Below are 20,494 nucleotides of genomic sequence, written 5' to 3'. Positions count from 1 at the left end.
TGGCTGCAATTCCCCACTGCAGCGTCACCAGAACCGAAAGTGCTGCCCTGGCTTCTGTGGGTGGGGAGGGGAGCCTGCAGCTCTCTCTCCTGGGAGGTCAGGTGGGGCAGGAGCTGTGCCCAGGGCCCAGCCAGGGAAAAGCAGGACGCTTTCTGTTCTGTTTGTTTTCACCTTACTGAGTTCAGAAAGGATAGACAGTGACTTAAAAGGATACTATAAGACAAACAAGTGGGGGCAGGCAATGGTGCAGGGCACGCTGCCTCCATGAAACCACACCTAGGAGGTCTCATGGATTTGCTACAAGCGGGTCACAGATTTGCCTCCATGCTTGGTGGTGCCTCTGACCTTGGCCTCCTGTTGGAATCACCAGGGGATCCTGGTGACTGATGTTAAGACACCTCCCTTTTGCTCATCCTCAAAACAGGAGTGCTTCCCTTGCATTCAGGCTCTTGTTCTGTGTGGCTGGTACCTCCTCTCCCTCTGGCAGCTCCAACTTGAGACCCGCTGTGCCAGGGAGGTCCCAGAAGCCCCCTCTTCTGGGCCGGCTCCCCAACCCCATCAGGACGAGACTTTCCGTGCAGGTTGTGGACCAAGTGACAAAAAACAAAGCTATGCTTAGGAAGTGGGAGGGGGAGTTCTTAGCCCGGGGCCGTCAAAGGAGTGAGAGAATTTGGCTTTTGTCACGAGGCAGAAAGCGTGGCATTTCCGTGGGCTCTGACAGATAGCCAGGGACAACCTCCGACAGTTCTCAAGAAATGATGCTGTTAGGTGTGCGCTCACATGTAATTGGTCCTCTTGTTCTCGGTAAGCGGGAGCTTTGGGGCTGCTAAGAGATGCGCACAAAGGAAGCAGAGCCAGGGGACATGCCAGTGAGCCTCATCCTCCAGTGAGCCCTGGGGATGGCTCAGCCCACGCACGAAAGCCTGCCCCCAGGTCTCCAGGGCAGGAAATTCCATCAGCTCCCAGAGTCCCTGCTCCGCTGGCTCCTACAGACCTTTTTTTTAATCTGACCTAAATCTCCCTTGCTGCACCTGAAGCCTATTTTCCTTTGTTTGGCTTTGAGTGGAAACAGAGAACAGCTAGAACCCAGATGCCTCCTCAGCTGGATAAATCAGAAGTCCTTCAAACCTCCTGTCACAAGGAAGTATTCTCAGAACCCTGCCCTGTTGAATACCCCCGCTAAGTCTTGAGAGAACTGCTTGCACAGTGATGCACAAGACGAGGCTCCATTCCCAGGGGCCGGGGGCTTGGTGGTGGCAGAGCCCCCCCTCCTTCGGCACAATAGAGGGGACCCCTGAGGCTGCTGAGTGAACTGAATGAACGGAGGTGAGGGAGAGAAGCAGAGGGGAGATGGGCGAGCGTGCAAATGGATCAGCCCCACACAGTGAAAATTGCAAGGATGGAATCTGGCCAGGGAACTGGGGAAGCTTCCAGAAGGAGGTGATACCCACCCACATTAAATGCTGAAGGAGGGAAGGAGTCTGCTGGGAAGGAAGAGACTGGCTTTCAGGTGGGTTCTCCTGCCCTCCAGGTCCCTGGTTGGGGGTTGAAAGCGTAGTTCCCTTAGTTACATTCCTCTTTACATTGGTCACACAAACCTTCCCTGGTGGCTCAGATGGTAAAGCGTCTGCCTGCGATGTGGGAGACCCAGGTTCGATCCCTGGGTTGGGAAGATCCCCTGGTGAAGGAAATGGCAACCCATTCTGGTACCTTTGCCTGGAAAATCCCATGGACAGAGGAGCCTGGTAGGCTGCAGTCCATGGGGTTGCAAGAGTTGGACACGACTGAGCAACTTCACTTTCTTTCTTACTCCAGAGCTTAAGCAGACTTTCTCCAGCCTGCCTCAGCTGATGGTGAGTCCAGATCCTCACAGAGTCCTCCACTTTTCAGTGAGCTTGCAGGCTGGGAATCGGGGCAGGCCCCCTGGATGCAGGCATCCATGCAAACACACACGTTCTGGAGCGGTTCTGTTGGCCTTGGCATCTCCTAGGCCTCTAGATTTCTGTCTCATTTTTGTGCCTTTTTACCTCTGGGAACAAGCCACCCCTACTTGTTCAGCTATTTTTCAGGCCATTGAAGCCAGTTCCTGGAAGAGTTGGGTTCATAATTTTTTTTTTTTTTAAAAATCAAATTTGATTGGAAAGCAGTGGGTCGCAGCTCAGTTCTGAGTTTAAAAACAGTGATGCTGAGTGTCCCTGACAGCACTCGGGCAGGGTGCGGTGAATGCAAGAGAAGAATTTTTATTTTTCCTAGGTCAGTGGAATTAAAACCTTCCTACTCTGTCAGATGAATGGAGAGAAACTGAATCCCTTTTTCCTAAGCAGTTATCTAACTGTGATCCTGAGATGTGAGCCATGTCATTTGACTTTTTTTTTTTCCCTAAAAGCCCCCTAGAAACTATTCCCCCTCAATACAAAGAGACCAAAAAAATAAAAATAAAAATGCATTGATTGGATTTAAATAATGGAATTGCCATTAATATCTTCCATAAAAGATGATTGATTCTGACTTGGATTTATGGGAAGTTAGGAGCTGTAAAAGTAAACAGAGTGGTAGGCATTCAATATTAATGTATTGCCATCCCACCTCCGTGTTGGTTAAGTGGATGGGCTCCTGGCCAAACCACCCCCATGCCAGCGGCTGGGTCATGGGGACCTCTGGAGGGTGGGGAAGGTTGCCTGGGCCCAGTCCGGTTCCCAACTGAGCCCCCTAGGGAGCCAGGCTGCTCCCTTTCTGCCTTCTTTCACATTAAATTCTAAGATGATCTCTGCCTTTTTTGTCAAGAAGCTGTGGGTGAGACCAGCCACTCTCTGCATTGCTCTGCAAAACCCACTGCTCCTAATAGAACTGAGGACCCCCTGATGGCCCAGAAAGTCCCTCCCTCCCTATCCCTGCATTCGCAAGAGCTCCCACCCTTCTGCAGACACACTCCCAGCCCCTTGCAGGTGAGGCAGCGGTGGGCGGGGGGGGGTGCGGTTATGAGCCACTGCAGCCTCCAGCTCTGCCATTCCTGGGCCCAGAACTCAAGACCTTTAAGCTCAGGGACATGTGGGCTGGGAGTGTCAGAAGGAGCTGCCCCAGTGACTCTGCTTCTGCTCAGGAGAAGGTTGCGGGGAGGCCCAGGTCCTCCAAGAAAGTGGTGGCAGGGTCCCATGGAGCCTTGTTTGGAAGGTGATGTGGTGTCAGCTGCATCAGGATGCTGATGGCTCCCACTCGTGCCGGTGTCCCACCTAGCCAGGCCATTAGAGCCCTTCTAATCCTCTCACTCTGCCTCTTTCATCCCCATCCAAGCAGTTTGAAACCCTTATCACTGTCCTCCAGCCCTCAAGGTGCTATTGATCTCCTGTCCCTTGGCTATAAACTGGCATCTCCCAGACACGTCCCCAGAGTCTGTATCCCATGTCCCCCTGCCGTCCCCAGGATGACCTCAGATGCCACAAGACCTCACAGGGCTCATCTTTCCTCCAGCCCACTCCCCTTTCCATGTTCCCCACTTCTGGGAATGGCCACACTATCTCCCGGTCCCCATCACTCCCCACCCCCACGCCCAGGTACTCAGCTCTGTCTCCTAACTCCTCCCCACCCATCCTTCCCTCCATCCCCGCTGCTTTTGACTTAGTTCAGCAGGGCCTCACCACTTCCAACCTGCAGGACCCCGTGATTTCCTGCCTCATTCTTGCCCCTCCCTCCTTCTTTGCCCCTTCTGGTTCCTGCACACTGGCCTCCAGCATGATCCTCCAGGGTATAAACTGCACCACCAGTCTCCCCAGTCTGTGTAGGATGAGTCCCAGACATCTGCCTTTGGAACCCCCACCCCCATGCTAACACCACCACCATAATCACACTCTGGGCTTTACACCACAGTGCCTTTTCCATGCCATTCCTTCTACCTGGAATGCTGTTCCCATTGCCCTGTCTGGACTTGCCCACCTAGACCTCCTCCCAAGGCAGAATTAGCCACTCTCTCCCTATGCTCACATGACATGCTGTTTATACCTTAAGTGCAGGAAAGGAAATGAACATTTATGGGCCTTCTGTATCATACATGTTAGGAGCTGCCTGCCTTGCCCATCCCACCTTCTGGAAACATCTGTACCCACCCACAATCCCTCCTGCTGATAGCAGGTCATGCAACCCCAATCCTCCAGCCTCAGTTTCCTGGACGAGGGGCAGAGTTCTGAGTTCAAGGGTATCCTTCCATCAGCTGACCAAGACTGATTGTTCCTGACTTTTAAAAATTCACTAGATTAATAGGATCTCTCTCCAAAGAACCAGAGAGAGTTCCATTTGAGGCTGGGCACTTCAGCCAAATGATAATTTTGATGCAACACAAGAGCAGTTCTTCCAGAGCTCAATGCATGACTTGGTTCAGTCTCAAAGGCAGTGGTCGGAGAGTGGAAGGCAGGAAAAGGGAGATGGTGGCTCAGGAGAAGAAGAACCTTGAACAAGGGACAGAGCTATTGTGCCTGGCCTCTGAAGCTCTTCCTGTTTTTGCCCACCTGTTGGCTCCCACAAAACCTCACATAATCTTACAAGAGTCCTGCCTTTCACATGAGCTGGTGTGGGTGGCTTCTCTTTGGTCCTAGAATGTCTACTTTGGAGGGTCTTGTCATAGTCCTGCCAAGTAGATATTATTAAGACTGTTGTGTCTGCAAAAGAGTGCATGGAGGCTTAAACATTTTAGGTAATGTACTCAATCAAGGTCAGGGTGAGGAAGTGAGAGAGCTGAGAGGAGGGCCAGTCTTTCTCACATATGGTAGCACTGCTTCCCCAGCACTGGCCACCGCTTGTCTCCCACTCAAGGCTGTCTGTCAGCTCCTGGAAGTTAGGGGCTGGATCTCATTCGCCTGGGTGCCCCCATGCCCACCAGGGCTCTAGCATCAAGGGTCTGGTGGGTATAATTTAATATCTGTACTGCCCAGGAGAAAAGCACAGGACTCTGAGCCCAAAAGCCAGAATTCAGGTCCTGCCTCCCTCCACGATGGTTGTGTGATCTTGGGCAAATCACTTTCCTCCCTCCAGTGCCCGCAACAGTGAAAACAGTCTAAGGTGAACAGACAGACCTCATGTTGTTGTGCTTTGCTTTACTGAGCTTTCCAGACACTGCATTTTTAACAATTTGAAGGTTTGTGGCAACGTCATGTCGAGCAAGGCGATAGCAGCACCGTTTGTTCAAACAGCATTTGCTCACTTCGTGTCTCTATCTAATGTTTTGGTCATTATCTCAATGTTTCACACTTTATCATATTTATTATATTTGTTATGGCGATCTGTCACCCCTGATCTTTGACATGACTGTTGCAAAAAGACTATGACTCACTTAATGTTCAGATGACAATTAGCATTTTTTAGCAATAAAGCATCTAAAAAAATTTTTATTGGAGTGTAGCTGCTTTACAATACAGTGCTAGTTTTTGCTGTACAGCACAGTGAATCAACTCTCTTTTTTGTAGTTAAGGTATGTGCCTTTTTTTTCCAATGTAATGCTATTGCACACTTAATAGACTACAATGTAATTCGAACATAATTTTTATATTCACTGGGAAACCAAAGACTGTGTGACTCGCTGTATTGAGATATTCACATTATTGTAGTGGTCTGGAACCAAACGTGAAATATCTCCAAGGTATTCAATAATGGGACAGCTGGATGATTCTGGATGATTTCTTTTTAAAAATTTACTTTGGGTTGTGTCCAGCTGTGGTCCTCTGGATCTTTTGTTCCGGCACACAGACTTCTCTCTAGTTGTGGCACGCAGGCTCAGTTCATCCTTGGCAAATGGGATCTTCCCTGTCCAGGGATCAAACCTGAGTCCCCTGCATTGGCAGGCAGATACTTAACCAGTGGACCACCAGGGAAGTCCCTCTGGATGATTTCTGAGGGCCTTTCCTGCTCTGAAATCCCATGGCCTTGTTATCTCTGCCCCGCCTACCTCACAGGAATGACGTAAAGTAGAACACTCCGCACACCTGGCCAGCTGGCTGTTTGCCGCAACCTGTTCTTGCAAATAGTGCTGCCCTTTTCCACTCCATCCCCTGGAGGCCCCTCGCCTTTTCTTTCATTGCTTGCTGTTTGCAAGGGATTTGTGCCATGGCCACGTGGACCACAATTTTCACGAACCCCTGATAGCAGCTTTATCTAATGAGGATGAGATGCTTACACATATTTTCATTCTTTAAAAAAAAAATTGACTATTAATTTGTCAGAATTATTCATATTTTACTGATGATATTTTCCATGTATCTAATCAGGGAGCTCATGAATAGAAATGAAACTATTTAAATACAGAGATGGTGTACATTGTAAGAGCTTGTTTTCTCAAGCTGTTTCATAATGCAGTGAATACATTTATTTCTTCTAAAAACAGATTTTGCAACCATCAAGAAAGTTTTTTAAATCTTTGATGAAATATGACTCTATTCATATTTATATGAAAAAATATGCTCAGTTGGTGTGAGTGGCATATGTATGAGTGTGTTTGCACACATGTGTGTGTCTGAGATGTGTGCTCATTAAAAGTTGTGTTTCCTTGTTTTCACCATGGAGATGGAAGATAGTTTTCAGTGAGAAAAATGGAAAAACACATTTGGAGCAAATCTTTAGGATGGATGGATGACTGTGAAAGTGCAAATTGAAATGGGGCTGAATAATATTTGAGATAATTATTTGTACCATGTAGACTTTTAAACTGCTCAAAATTCCAGGAGCACTTACCTACATTGAAAGAGGCTTAGAATCATTAAACAAAGCCAGATATTAAATATACTACTGCTATCTCATGAAACATTAGCAAGTAATGTAAAACACATGGCATCTACTCAATGGAAAATCTGAGAATACAAATTATAATAGTTGTCTTATAAGACCTCTGGGAAACCTGAACTAAATTGCTTAATTCCATTAATAACAAACTATTACTCTAGCTATTAAAGTAACATAAGGTAATAGAGATCATGTCAGGAGATTGCACTGAGGCTCTTTCTTCACCTAGCACAAATTTATTCAGGGGCATTGATAGATTTTAATTGACTATGGCAACTGAATAGCAACAAAGGAAATTGAATGTCTTTTGAAAAGCTCCACATTTTGTAGAAGCAAATAGCAACACCAAAGTGAGGATTTGGGGTTGCTGGGAAAGGCGAGAAGGACATCAGAGAACATCTGTACCAAAAATACTTGCCTGTGATTGCCAGAAGTTTCTCAGGAACAGGCATGTCACCAGCCCAAGTATCTTTTCAGCTCCTATAGTCCAAATTGAAACAAAACCAATCCATACTGCTGTAACCCACATGCTTTGTCATGGGGCACTCTTCTAAGATATAAGACTGGAGGGGCTGAAGGCTGCTGAGTCTTCTCTGGAGAGTTCCGAGCACAGAGTTAGTTTCAGCCTAAGGGACTGGCAGTGGTGTGAGTGACCCCTGATCCTGGGCCAGCAATGTTGTGACTGACCTGTCACCATGACCCTGAATGTGAGGACCACAAAAGACTCTCTCAGTTCCCATCAGGTCCAGGATAGATTCTGGTGATCTGTCACCTACTTTTCTCTTCCACTTTTTACTTCTCATTGCCATTAGGATGTCATTCCTGCATCTCATACAGGCCTTGCTTTGCATGAAGTTATTTTCTATTATAAGTCAGCTCTGGCTGCCATAATGAAATACCACTGGCAGAGTACAACAGAAACTTTGTTTCTCACAGTTCTGGAGGCTGGAAGTCCAAAATCAGAGTGTGTGCATAGTCAAGGTCTGATGAGGGCTCTCTTCCTGGCTTGCAGAAGGCCTTATATGGCAGAGAGAGGGAGAGAGAAGACTCAGGCTTTCACGAGTGTCTCTACTTGTAAGGACACTAATCCTAATGGATCAGGGCCCCACCCTTATGACTTCATTTAACTGTAATTCCATAAAACCTCTATTTCCAAATACAGTCACATTAGGGGGTAGGGCTTCAACATATGGATTTGGGAGGGACACAATTCAGTCCATAGCGTCTTGTTTCCTCATTTCATCTTGTCAGGCTAACCACTTCTTCTCCACTCACCCCCAGCCCCAGGTAGTGTCTTAGTGCTGCCTCAGTTCTCTGTTTGAAGGAAAACACATTTTTAAACGAAATTGTAAAAAGATGTGAGGGGCTCCTGGAAGCATCCTTGTGGTGGCATTCTAGGAGGTGGTAGAGAGGCCTAAGAGCAATAGAGGACTTGTCAGCAAGGTCACAGAGTGCCCCCCAGTCACCCCCTCACCATGCTTTTTTTAAACTGAAGTATAACTGATGTTCTAAGATCATGGCATCCAGTCCCATCACTTCATGGCAAATAGATGGGAAAACAATGGAAACAGTGACAGACTTTATTTTTTTGAGCTCCAAAATCACTGCAGATGGTGACTGCAGCCATGAAATTAAAAGACGCTTGCTCCTTGGAAGGAAAGTTATGACTAACCTAGACAGCACATTAAAAAGCAGAGACATTACTTTACCAACAAAGGTCAATCTAGTCAAAGCTATGGTTTTTCCAGGAGTCATGTATGGATGTGAGAGTTGGACTATAAAGAAAGCTGAGCGCCAAAGAATTGATGCTTTTAAACTGTGGTGTTGGAGAAGACTCTTGGGAGACCCTTGGACTGCAAGGAGATCCAACCAGTCCATCCTAATGGAAATCAGTCCTGAATATTCATTGGAAGGACTGATGTTGAAGCTGAAACTCCAAAACTTTGGCCACCTGATGAGAAGAACCAATTCATTGGAAAAGACCCTAGTGTTAGGAAAGATTGAAGGTGGGAGGAGAAGAACACAACAGAGGAGATGGTTGGATGGCATCACCAACGCTATGGACATGAGTTTGAGTAAACTCTAGGAGTTGGTGATGGACAGGGAAGCCTGGCATGCTGCAGTCCTTGGAGTCACAAAGAGTCGGACATGACTAAGCAACTGAACTGAACTGATATTGATGTACACTAATATTAATGTTACAGGTGTACAATATAGTGATTCATGATTTTAAAAGGTTATTCTCCATTTATGTGAGGTAAAAGTCGCTCAGTTGTGTCTGACTCTTTGTAACCCCAATGGACTACAGAGTCCATGGAATTCTGTAGGTGAGAATACTGGAGTGGGTAGCGTTTCCCCTCTCCAGGGGATCTTCCCCACCAAGGGATCAAACCTAGGTCTCCCGTATTGCAGGTGGATTCTTTACAAGCTGAGCCACAAGGGATGCCCAAGAATACTGGAGTGGGGAGCTTATCTCTTTTCCAGCAGATCTTCCTGACCCAGGAATTGAACTAGGGTCTCCTGAACTGCAGGTGGATTCTTTACCACCTGAGCTATCAGGGAAGCCCATCTCCATCTACAGTTATCATAAAATATTGGCCACATTCCCCATGTTGTACAATACATCTTTGTTGCTTATTGTACGCCTAATTGTTTGTAGCTCTTAACCCCGTAGCCCCTCCCCTCCACCCCCTTACCATGTTTTTGCTGAATTGTGTCCAAATCATTGCACCGCCTGGCCTGGGACACATGATAATATCACTCCACAGGTGTTTGAAGCTGTGCCTTTTGATGTCTGGGCTTTCCCCAGGCTTTTGTGTATTTCCTGAACCTCACCCCACTTCAGCCTGTAGGATACTCATAATCTTCTTAGTGGCAGCAAGTGTAATGGTCAGCCCTGCTGCATCCACTTGGATCAGGGACATTCTCTCTCCCACTGCCCTTTGGTCCCAGCTTCTCTCCAGGGCATCAGAGGAGCGTTGGGGACTGACATGCTCCGCAGTATTCACTCTGTGTTCACAGTGCCAGTGAGGGGACCGGCCCTTCTAGGGTCCTGTCAGAGCCAGGCCCTGGGTGTGGTGCCCAGGAATGGGCACCGGTCTCGGCTGCGGGTGCCTGGCTTTCTGGCGCGGGGAGAATCTAATCCCGCCGCAACTGCAGCACATGCTTCTGTTTGAAAACCTCCTTGGCAGGCAGGACCTCCTAATTTTTTCCACTTCTTGTGATTAGCGTTGCAGACTAATCCTAGCACCAGACTCAACACCAGCTGTTCTTCCCCCACTGCTTGTTTTCACTTATAAACCAAATCCTGGAGCCGCTGTCACATCGGCTGGCCCTGCTTCTCCTCCAGTCCGAGCTGCAGCCGGTCACCTGCGGCATGACCTCAGGTGCGTTACCTTTCTGCCTGGCCACCTGGGTCCTTCCCACAGCCCGGGCAGCACTGGCAGGTCCCAGAGGGCCAGCGAGGGCCACGCTCAGTCCCAGAGAGGCCTTTGCTCACCTGCCAAGATGGTTTGATACCCAGAGTCAGGCTCGTCTTAGAGATTTCATTTGGCATCCAGAGACATTAGACATCCCTGGGTACCACATACAGTGTTTGATGCAATCAGAGAGATTCAAAATAGTGCTTGCAACATTTAGATAAGTTTTTATGACCTGACAGTAAAATGAACATACATGATCCCACCTCTGAATGTACAAACTAAGATAGTGCCAGACTATTGAGATGACCTGTTTTCTCATACAATTCTCTCTGCTGCTGTTGCTAAGTCACTTCAGTCATTTCCGACTCTGTGCGACCCCATAGATGGCAGCCCACCAGGCTCCACCGTCCCTGGGATTCTCCAGGCAAGAACACTGGAGTGGATTGCCATTTCCTTCTCCAATGCATGAAAGTGAAAAGTGAAAGTGAAGTTGCTCAGTCATGTCCGACCCTTAGCGACCCCATGGACTGCAGCCCACCAGGCTCCTCCACCCGTGGGATTCTCCAGGCAAGAGTACTGGAGTGGAGTGCTCTAGCACCCCTTAAATTTGGAAAAGTATCTTCAGGGAGAGCACCTCTCTCCTCCCCGCCACCACCTTGTCGCCATCCAGAGGACAGGGACTTCCCCCCAGGGAACTCTGACTCTGTGGCAGTAGCATTTTCATCCTTCAGCAGGGACCTGGGCAGGAAGCAAGGACTCAGTGACTTCCAGCCCAGCAGCAGTGACCAGAGCTGTCCTGTAGAGTCCAGGGAGGGTGACCGGGCAGGATCTTATTCAGCTTTGCCGAACTCTCTGGCAACTCCCCTTCTTCTGATGACTTCCATGGCCTTGTTGGGGGAAGGTTATTTACAGCAGGCAGACACAGGAGCTCAGATTTGTGCCTCCATAGAGGCCATCAATTTGCATTTCTATGAGAGTTTCTTGTGTACCTAGAAGGCCCTAAAGACAAATCAGAGAGTGTGGTGTATGGGACATCTGCCCTCAAAACACTCTAGCATCAAAAAGAATTGTGACTGTCAGAAATATCATATTCCTGTCGAAAGCCCATGAAATCAGCTCTGTAAACTGGGAAACATAAGTCACGGTTCTATTTGTTCTGCCGCCGTATAAGAATCACGAGTTTCTCCTAGGGTAGGAATCAAAACAAAACAAAACCATGAGCCCTTTTAGAATGACTTAATGTCCAATCATAGCCACCTCTACCCGGCCGGGTTGTTTCTCTTGGTATGAAATTTCTGACTCCCTTCAATCTGCACATGTTTGGGGCAGGTTGGCTTTTTTTTTTCTTGGCAATTGAAATTTACTTGAAAACAGGATTAAAGTAAATCACTCATTTTTCCTCTCTGGAAATCTCTCCATGGTTTTCCCTCTCGAGTGGCTGCTGTCCATTCTCATCTCTCTCCTTCCTCTTTTCTCTCCATTTCTCCTTCTGATGATTTCCTGGGATAGAGCCATGCTCAGCACCTCAGGCAGTACACATGTACACACGCTCCCCCTAGTCTAGCTCCCCAAACATTTCACGCAGACCTGTTGGGGGGAGTACAATGGAGCAATAGCTTAGCCAGGATGAGTGGAGGTGGCAGAAACAGACCAAAACTCACTTGTGCCCGGAGAGATAGGGCCAGGCAGAAAGGTACCATAGGGATCTCAGAGCAGGGAAGCAGACAGCTGGAAGAGTCAGGGGAGGTTTGTTAGCACCGAGCATCTTCCACTGTTTCCTAAAACAATAGAGCCTTGAGGTCAATGGAGAAGAGAAGAAATGCCAGCTGGGTAGACAGAGAAGGCTGAGCCAAGCCTGGTGCGTGTGTGCATCTGACCTGAGCCTGACTGTGGTCAGGAGTGCAGGCCAGGGGCTGTTTTCCTCAGTGCTGTGGAAAACCAGCCCTGAGGATGCCATTCGGAAAAAGAAGTCTGTGTTATATGAGCACTGAGCAGAAAATGTCCAGGGGGACAAAGATGGTCTGGGGCAGGGCTCTCCAACCTCTGGGATCTAATGCCTGATGATCTGAGGTGCAGCTGATGTAATAATAAGAGGAATGAAGTGTGTACAGTCAGTGTAATGTGCTTGAATCATCCTGAAACCACCCCCTGACCAAACCCGGTCTTTGGAAAAGTCATCTTCCACGAAATCGGTTCCTGGTGCCAAAAAAGGTTGGGGACCACTTGACTGGGGGAATAGTTAACTCCAGATTTCAGGCCAGAATCCTAGGATTTTATACACTGGCAGTGAAAACAAGATCCTGTGAGTGCTCAAACTCAAATGCTGGGCATGAGAGTGTCTTGTCGCTGTGGTTGTTTCTTTGAATGGAAAGTCATTGTCTGGAGAGCGGGCAAGGATTCCCACTGACAATCTGGAAGTCTAAGGGTTTGCGCAGCAATAAATCTCCTTTCTCTGAGATGCCCCCCCCCCCCCCGCCTCCACAGGGCTCCATTCTTCCACCTCGACCTTGACCTCAATGCCAGATGGGCTGGGGGCTGGAGTGCCAGTGAGGTGTCCTGACATCCAGGTGGATGTGGCAAATCAGAGCAGATGCTCAGCCAGGCAGGAGGGCTACTGCCTGGGGCCTCAGTGTGCTCTGCGGAGCAGGGAGCTCCAGGCTTCTGGGTGGGAGAAGCCCCTCTGGGCAGGGTCAGGAAGGGCTGGGGGTGGGGGCTGGGAAGAGGAGAACAAGCAGACTAGCAGGAGGACTTGATCCTGCTGTAGTCATCACCCAGCCACACCACTGCTCTCTTGCTTGTTGCCTCCATCAGGAAATAGAGCAAGGTTAGGGCGGCGACTCCCTAGAACAGTACTGCCCACTGCCCAGAACTTTCTACAGCCGAAGAGATAGTCTATACTGTGCTATCTCGTGCTTTTGAGCACTGAGAATGTGGTTCATATGACTGAATTTTTTAATCCATTCAAGTAAAATATTGTAACTGAAACAACCGGATTAACTAGTAGCCACAGAATTAGCAACATGACCCTAGAAGACCCAAGGCAGAGCCTGGGTGAGATTGCCCCACACCTCCCAAGACTCCAGAAGATCTTTGATATTTAAAAAAAAATTTTTTACTTTATGTATTTCTTAATTGAAGGATAATTGCTTTACAGAATTATGTTGGTTTCTGCCAAACATCAACATGAATCAACCATAGGTATACACATGTCCCCTCCCTCTTGAACCTCCCTCCTGAACCTCCTTCCTACCTCCCCCAGCCATCTCACCCCTCTAGGTTATTACACAGCAGAAGATCTTTGATTCTGTCTCAAAGTGGCAGAGCAAACAGAGCTCTCAGAGAGAAATCACCCTGAAAATCTGAACGGGCAGAACGCTTACAGAGGCCCCTATGACTGAGGTCTCCTTTCGTGGTTAAAATTGTATTAGGCACAGGAGAAGATCCTATAGGTTTCCCAAAGCCATGTCTTTCTTTCTGCCTGAACTTTCCTCTGTCAAAGGAGATGGTTTTGCAAGGCTTCATTATTTTTGGATTTGGGGCATATTCACTGAAGTCATACCCAGGTTCCCACTTACCATTGGATTTCTGGCTGCTGGGCATTCTCTCCTACCCAGGGTAAGGGGACCAGTTAGAGTTGCCCCCACCCCTCGCTTCTTTGGGGGGTGATTAGAGAGGGAGTCGAGGGGCTGGCTGCCACCACTTACAGAAAATGGGCAGATGGGATCAGTTTGATAAACATTCCACTGGAAATGCCTGCCTTCTTTGGGTGTAAGTTAGGAATGCCTAGATAGATATTTATTTTCTTGCTCTAAAACTGTCAGGCCCAAGTAGTGGCTAGATTTTCGGTGATTTGGTGAAGTGCCCTGGCTCTGGGGTAACTGATAGAGTTGTCATAATCCCTGCCAGATTTTAGCAATCTTACTTCCCAGAGTTGGGGCTTACCTTATAGCTCAGTCGATAAAGAATATGCCTGCAATGCCGGAGACTGGGGTTCAATCCCTGGGTCAGAAAGATCCCCTGGAGAAGGAAATGGCAATCCATTCCAGTATTCTTGCCTGGAGAATTCTTAGTAGGCTACAGTCCATGGAGTCTCAAGAATTGGACATGACTTAGTTACTAAACCACCACCAGCACTTCCCAGAGCTGGGCAAGGATGCTAAGGATAAAAGGCATAGCCGGAGCAGGTCAGAGGCGATACATGGAGGCAGTCCCTGATCTGTGCCAACCCCTTTCCCAGAAGAAGTAAATCGTGGGGGAGGAGTGGGTTGAGAGGAACAGGACTTGAAGATTCAGAATTTCCGGATCCATGTGTGGTCTCAGGAAATAATGGAGGGGGGAGGGAACTAGCTCAGCAACCTTGTGTTTATGTCTTGTCTTTTCTCCCTGGACTGTTCAGGATTCTAAAAACTTATTCTGTGAAGCTCATTTGCTAGAAATAGAGGCTGGTCCACTGGCTAAGTAGCTCAACTGGTAAAGAATCCACCTGCAATGTGGGAGACCTGGGTTTGATCCCTGGGTTGGGAAGATCCCCTGGAGAAGCGAAAGGCTACCTACTCCAGTATTCTGGCCTAGAGAATTCCATAAACTGTATAGTCCATGGGATCACAAAGAGTCGGATGACTGAGTGACTTTTACTTTCACCACTGGCTGAGAAGGGTGGAAACAGATGGTTGCTCTTCCTAGGGTTGTAGGCCTCGTGGCTTAAGGGCACTTGCTTTGGGTTTAGTACTGTAAAAGTAATTAATTTATATGGGACTCTCCTTTTACCCATAAATATGTATTGATGCCAAGTGTATGGCAGGCTCTGTGCTGTCCCCTAGCGAGGGAACACTGAATGAGATCATTTCTGCCCTAAAGCAGAGGTTCCTTCCAGCATGGTCTAGGGGAGGAGGAGCAGGGTATTCAGATAGTGTTAGGAAAGACTCTGGGTGATGTGATCATGCCAGACACTGGTATACAGAAAACAGCAAGTCCAGGAGGACTGCCTGGCAAGGGGAGAAACTTGAGCTGAGCCTTGAAATGAATAGCAGACTTCAAATGTCTGGAAAGAGTGCAGGGGCTTCTTCAGTAGTTGGAATAAAGATGTGGTGGTGGGGGAAAAAAAAAAAGGTAAATGAAGGGAAGCCACAGGAAAAAATGTATTATTATTATTTTCAATCCTTTGGGTATATAGTAACACTTGCTCTGTTTAAATTTTGAATTTACAAATCACCTGGTATTTTTTTTTAATTAGATCCTGGTTTGTGATTCTAGCTGTTGGGACCAATGTTAGGAGAAAATTCTGCCCTTACTGCCTAGAAATGCCCCCTGGCCATCACATGCCTCCTCCCAGGCCAGAAAGGTGTGGAAACAGACAGGAGTCTGATTGCAGTCATGTCACTGTGATGTCAATGTGACAATGTTTTATGTGATGGTCAATCAACTGTGACTCTGAAGCCACTTAGAACACATTTTCTCTGATTTAAAAACCTGTTTGGAGCTTTGGAAGTTGATCTCTAGGTTTGTAAAATAACTAATCTATTTTGAGTTTAGGAACATAACTATTTCCTAGAAAAGAGTTTTAAAATCTGATTACTTTCCCCATCTCCACACCTCCTTAAGGCTATTAAAAAAAAAATCAGATTTCAAATCATGCGCCTGGAATGAGTCGCTTTTTCGAGTTCAGTTGACGAAGCTGCACTTTGACATGCTTTTCAAGATTTGAATATTTTTATAAATCATGATTATGCTACTGTTTAATGAGAACAAAAGTAGAAAGAGCATCTGCTTGTCTGCGGCAGAGCGCCTCCCGGCCTGTGTGTGCTGTCTGGAAAAGTGGAGGCCCAGTCTAGAGAGCTGATGAGCGCCTTGATTAGCTGAAATTGCTTCCTGTGGTAGTATGGGGGTGTCAGTGTTGTGATGAACTGGGTCGTTTCAGGGATCTGGGATATAGCGCTGCTCTGAGATTCAGAGTGGCTGGCGGACCAGAGGCAAGTCCCAAATCCCCAACTCTTCCCAGCATGGATGCGTAGCCAGCTTCCCTTCCGATGCAGGTTGGGCTCTTGGGGTCCATCCTTTGTGAGACCGTGAACTTCTCCAGGGCATGACTAGGGGCTGAGACAAGTTGAACTGAACTAATTGAGAGGCACGTTAGTGACTGCTGGCTGTAGGGAAGGAGGTTACAGGCAAGGGAGGCTGACGTGATGTGACACGGTGGCCACAGCACTGCTATGTGGACAGGAGGGTAGCTTCGGAGCCAAACACTAAGTTCCATTTTCATTCAGCCCCATCACTGGTGTTCAGGTTGAAGAGCTTGTGTCAACAGGATTATAAATAATTTGGTGTCCTTTGTTTTCTAAGTTTTAGCACTTTGCAGCATGCTCGTTTTCTTTCCAAATTGAGAAACTAAAAATATCTTTTATTTTTAAATTGTGACCATTTTTTAATCTGAAAAAGTCATTGATCTGGAGTTCCTTACCACTACACCCCAGAAGTTCCTCTCTAAATAATGGTTTAATGTAACTCTATACAAGGAAATTCCTAGATCTTGGGTGTACTGTCCAATGGGTTATGCTCAGATGTCCAGGTAACCCACATCTCTGTCAACAAAAGGAACGTTTCCACCAGAAATTTCTTTGAACCCCTTCCCAGTCAAGCTCCTTACTCCAGGAGCAGCCACTGAATGGCTTGTTTTTAACATGTATTTTCATTTGATGTTTTAATTTAAAACATTTATAACATTTAATTTAAAACATTTGGAAACTGGAAAGGGCTCTTTCTTTGGAAGAAGGTGGGTTGCTGGCTCCTGGGCACACGGTGTATGTACCAGAAGGTAGCCAGACCAGGGGGACACATTCTTCAGAGATCACGGTGCCCCAGGCTCAGAAGGTGTCTGCAGTCTCTTCTCAACCCCACACCTGGAATCTCAGACATTTGCAATACCTGGAGAACAATGGATGGCAAGCGTATTCATTCTGTGCTTTTTCCAGGATCTCTTGCATGCAATTGTGCCTGATGAGCAGGAAGACTCCAGATTAGAGGGAGAGAGAGAGAGAGGCCTACTCATCGGCTGCATAATCAGCAGCGAACAGATTTCTGCCCCAACAAAGAGAACAGTGTGTTCCTGAGACATTGCTGTGAGGCTCCTTGGCTCGCTGGTGGGCGGCTCTCCTGGAAGGGAGTCGGGTATTTCAGCAGCTCCCCCCGCGCCCACCACCCCTCCGTTTTTTGGCCCCAGACTTTCTGGCTCCTGAGCAGGGGGTGACTCCCATGGGACCTGGCAGAGGCTAGAGGTGGCTCTGGCTTCTGTTCCCCTTCCTCCCTCTGACCCTCAGGAAATAGGACTCCCGCAAACTCACCTGTCTGCCAGGTGAGTTCCCCATCTATGTTCAGCCCTCCCGGCTCTGAGTCTAGTCTCCATTCTGGCCACACTGGTGCCTCTTTAGATGCAGTGTGTCTCATTCCCTGATGCTGATATGGCCACTCCCCATTCTTATGGGGGCTGTGCTGGGCACTCCGAACACTCCCCCTACTGTGTCACTCTTCCAGTGAGTTGTCATCGGGCTCTGTGAGGCACAGTGGACACTTCTAGCTAGAAGCAATCAGGCTGCCGGCTTGCAAGACACCAGTGAACAAATAGCTGGGCTGTGATGTTCAGGTCAAGCCCTTCAAGGTCAGGATTCTCCCCTACTGTCCTCTGTGGTGGAACCCATTGGCTCATTAAAACCCCATTAGGATTCAGATCTTTCTGTGGTGACCAAGCCTGGACAAATTCTTCCTTGCTGTCTTCCTTTTTTTGTTTGTTTCTTATTTTCTTCTCTTGCCTATAATTGTATTTTCCTCTTTAATCATGAGGTTTCAAATCAGGAGACCTAACCTGAGAATGGATGTGGTTTGTTTGAATGTCGCAGTCATGCCCTTTGTGAAATGACCCCCAGGCCTGAGAATTAAAGATGTGAGTAATTTAAGGTGCATGGGACTGCAGCAGGTGAAGACACAGCGTAACTGGCAGTGCTCCCTTGAGGGGGAGTGCAGGGCACAGCCCTGGACTGGGGTGCAGATGCCGTGGCCTGGTCCTCACTCCACTTCTGTTGTCACTCTGACCTTGACCAATCAGTTCCTGGCCCAGGGATCAGAGACCCCACTTGAGTGAGGGTTGGATTAAAAGGCCACTTCCAACATGACCCCCTGAGGCTCTGTAATTTCTTTGATATCAGTGGTCACTTACATGTTTGCCGTGATCACTGCCAATTAGACACATGAATGTTTAGCAGGTTCTAGAGACTCATACCAGAAAATACAGAGGAGGTTATAGAAGGCAGCACTATCCTATCGATTGCCATGGTTCATGCAAACTCTTCCTACATCACCACCACCACTCAGCAGCCCCCACCAGCCACGCTCAGACAGTGTGGCCTTGGAAAGCCCATGCCTCCCAGTGGAAGGCCCACGGCCACAGGGACCCTTCACTTTATTTTGTAGGAGCAGACCCCAACCACACAAGGACATGGGTAAGAAATAAGGGCCCCAACCCCATGAAGCAGCCCATGCCAGTGAAGGAGGAATAATAAGCAGACAGGAGATCTTGGAGCATCACAATCTTCAGTTCAGTCTCTCATTCATGTCTGACCCTTTGCAACTACATGGACCCCCAGCACGCCAGGCTTCTCTGTCCATCACCAACTCCTGGAGCTTGCTCAAACTCATGTCCATCAAGTCAGTGATGCCATCCAACCATCTCATCCTCTGTCATCCCCTTCTCTTCCTGCCTTCAATCTTTCCCAGCATCAGGGTCTTTTCTAATGAGTCAGTTCTTCCCATCAGGTGGCTATAGTATTGGAGCTTCAGTTTCAGCATCAGTCCTTCCAATGCATATTCAGGACTGATTTTCTTTAGGATTAGAAATTAGGATTAGTTCTAATTTCCAATTGGAAATTAAGATTAGTCCTGCACATGTTGCTTTCTTTGTTTAAAAGAAGAAGGAGCCAGCCTTTGAGGCCGTGTGAATTATAAACACTTCTGTATGCCCAAATCCTTCCCCCTCCTCCCCTGGGAGCCTCCTGTTCCAGCCCAAAGGAGTCTACCGAACTGGGAGCATCTCAGAACAGTACCTTCTGAACCAGCCAGGGAAGTTCCCGAGAGCAGGACCAAGCTGTACTCCTGTGGACTATCCCTTAGGGTCTTAAGGCCAGAGGTGCTATGGGGAGACCCAGGGAGCTTCATCCGGTGACAGCTCAGGCCAGCAATGAGTCTTCTGGACAACAACTCCAGGTCATGGAGGGGAAAGCATGCCATATTCCATGTAGTCTGTCCAGGGCCAGACAAGTTGATAATACATGTCACAGTGGGTTTTATTTTTCAATCTTTTTAGAATTAATATTTTGTGCTTAAAGGGACAAATGTCATTTCTCTGTAAAATTCACTCACTTGGAAAAAGTTCAGACAGAGAGTGATGCTTTGACAGCCCACCAGCCTGAACTTCCAGAGGAGGGCCCTCTGAGCGGAGCTGCAGGTGAATGAGGCAGCCGGCGTGGGGCATCCACAGGGGTGCTTCCACTACTCGCTGGGGGCAGAGGCTGCTCCTTCAGTCCTCCTCCAGCCTCAGGGGTAAAAGGCCTGTGGCTGTAGGCAAGGACTCAAAGGTGAATTTGGCCAGCTGTGGCCTTGGGAGCCCCAAGGGCAATTCCTAGGATTTCGGTCTGGGGGGCGCCAGGTCTAGAAGGAGAAGACCAGAGGCAGAGGCCCAGCTTTTCCAGAACCAGACTCAGGGACCTCCCTGAAAGGGGCACAACTTAGGCAGGCCCTATTTGGGCAGCAACAAGGGAGTGGGCTCTGAATTTCTTCTATTTCTAGCGCAGGCTAGGCTCAGATTCAGCCTGTTGTTCTGTGCTCCCTGAAGGAAGACTGCCCTTGGGTCAGCATGTGCTCTTGGGCCAGTGGGCAGCTGTGTTCCTGAGAGTCCCGGCCTGTGGCCTGAAGCTCTGGCCTGTGGGTGTGCCCCCAGCCCTCCCCTCAAGCCCCGCCCCGCATCCCCTGATGGTCTCGGTGACCTCACCTGCACCCAGGCAGCTAACTCAAACTTCCAGGGGCACAGGGTGGCTTTGATCTACTGACCTATCCCTAAAAGGTGATCATTTCAGAAGGCCCTTTTGCCTTTAATCTTCCCACAGGGAACCCTGCAACCTGAAACAGGCTCTCGAAATCCCAGCTTGGATTTCCCTGGTGGTCCTGTGGTTAAGAATCCACCTGCCAAGGCAGGGGACGTGGGTTCAATCCCTGGTCCAGGAAGATCCCACATGCTGAAGAGTCACTGAGCCCATGGGCCACAGCTA

General features: G+C 48.3%; 1 protein-coding gene and 1 non-coding gene across 2 annotated transcripts in view; both read left to right on the top strand.

Moving 5' to 3' along the window:
* Positions 1-20,494, top strand: part of KLHL29 (kelch like family member 29) — a 237,734-nt gene that overhangs the window by 10,655 nt on the left and 206,585 nt on the right. The window lies entirely within an intron of this gene.
* Positions 1,601-1,672, top strand: TRNAR-GCG. The gene has a single exon. It is a non-coding gene; the product is annotated as a tRNA-Arg (tRNA).

The sequence above is a fragment of the Oryx dammah genome, unplaced genomic scaffold (genome assembly GCF_014754425.2).
Source record: "Oryx dammah isolate SB20612 unplaced genomic scaffold, SCBI_Odam_1.1 HiC_scaffold_25, whole genome shotgun sequence".
Lineage (NCBI taxonomy): Eukaryota > Metazoa > Chordata > Mammalia > Artiodactyla > Bovidae > Oryx > Oryx dammah.
The sequence above is the reverse complement of the archived record's forward strand: the minus strand, read 5'-3'. Positions and strand labels throughout refer to the sequence as shown.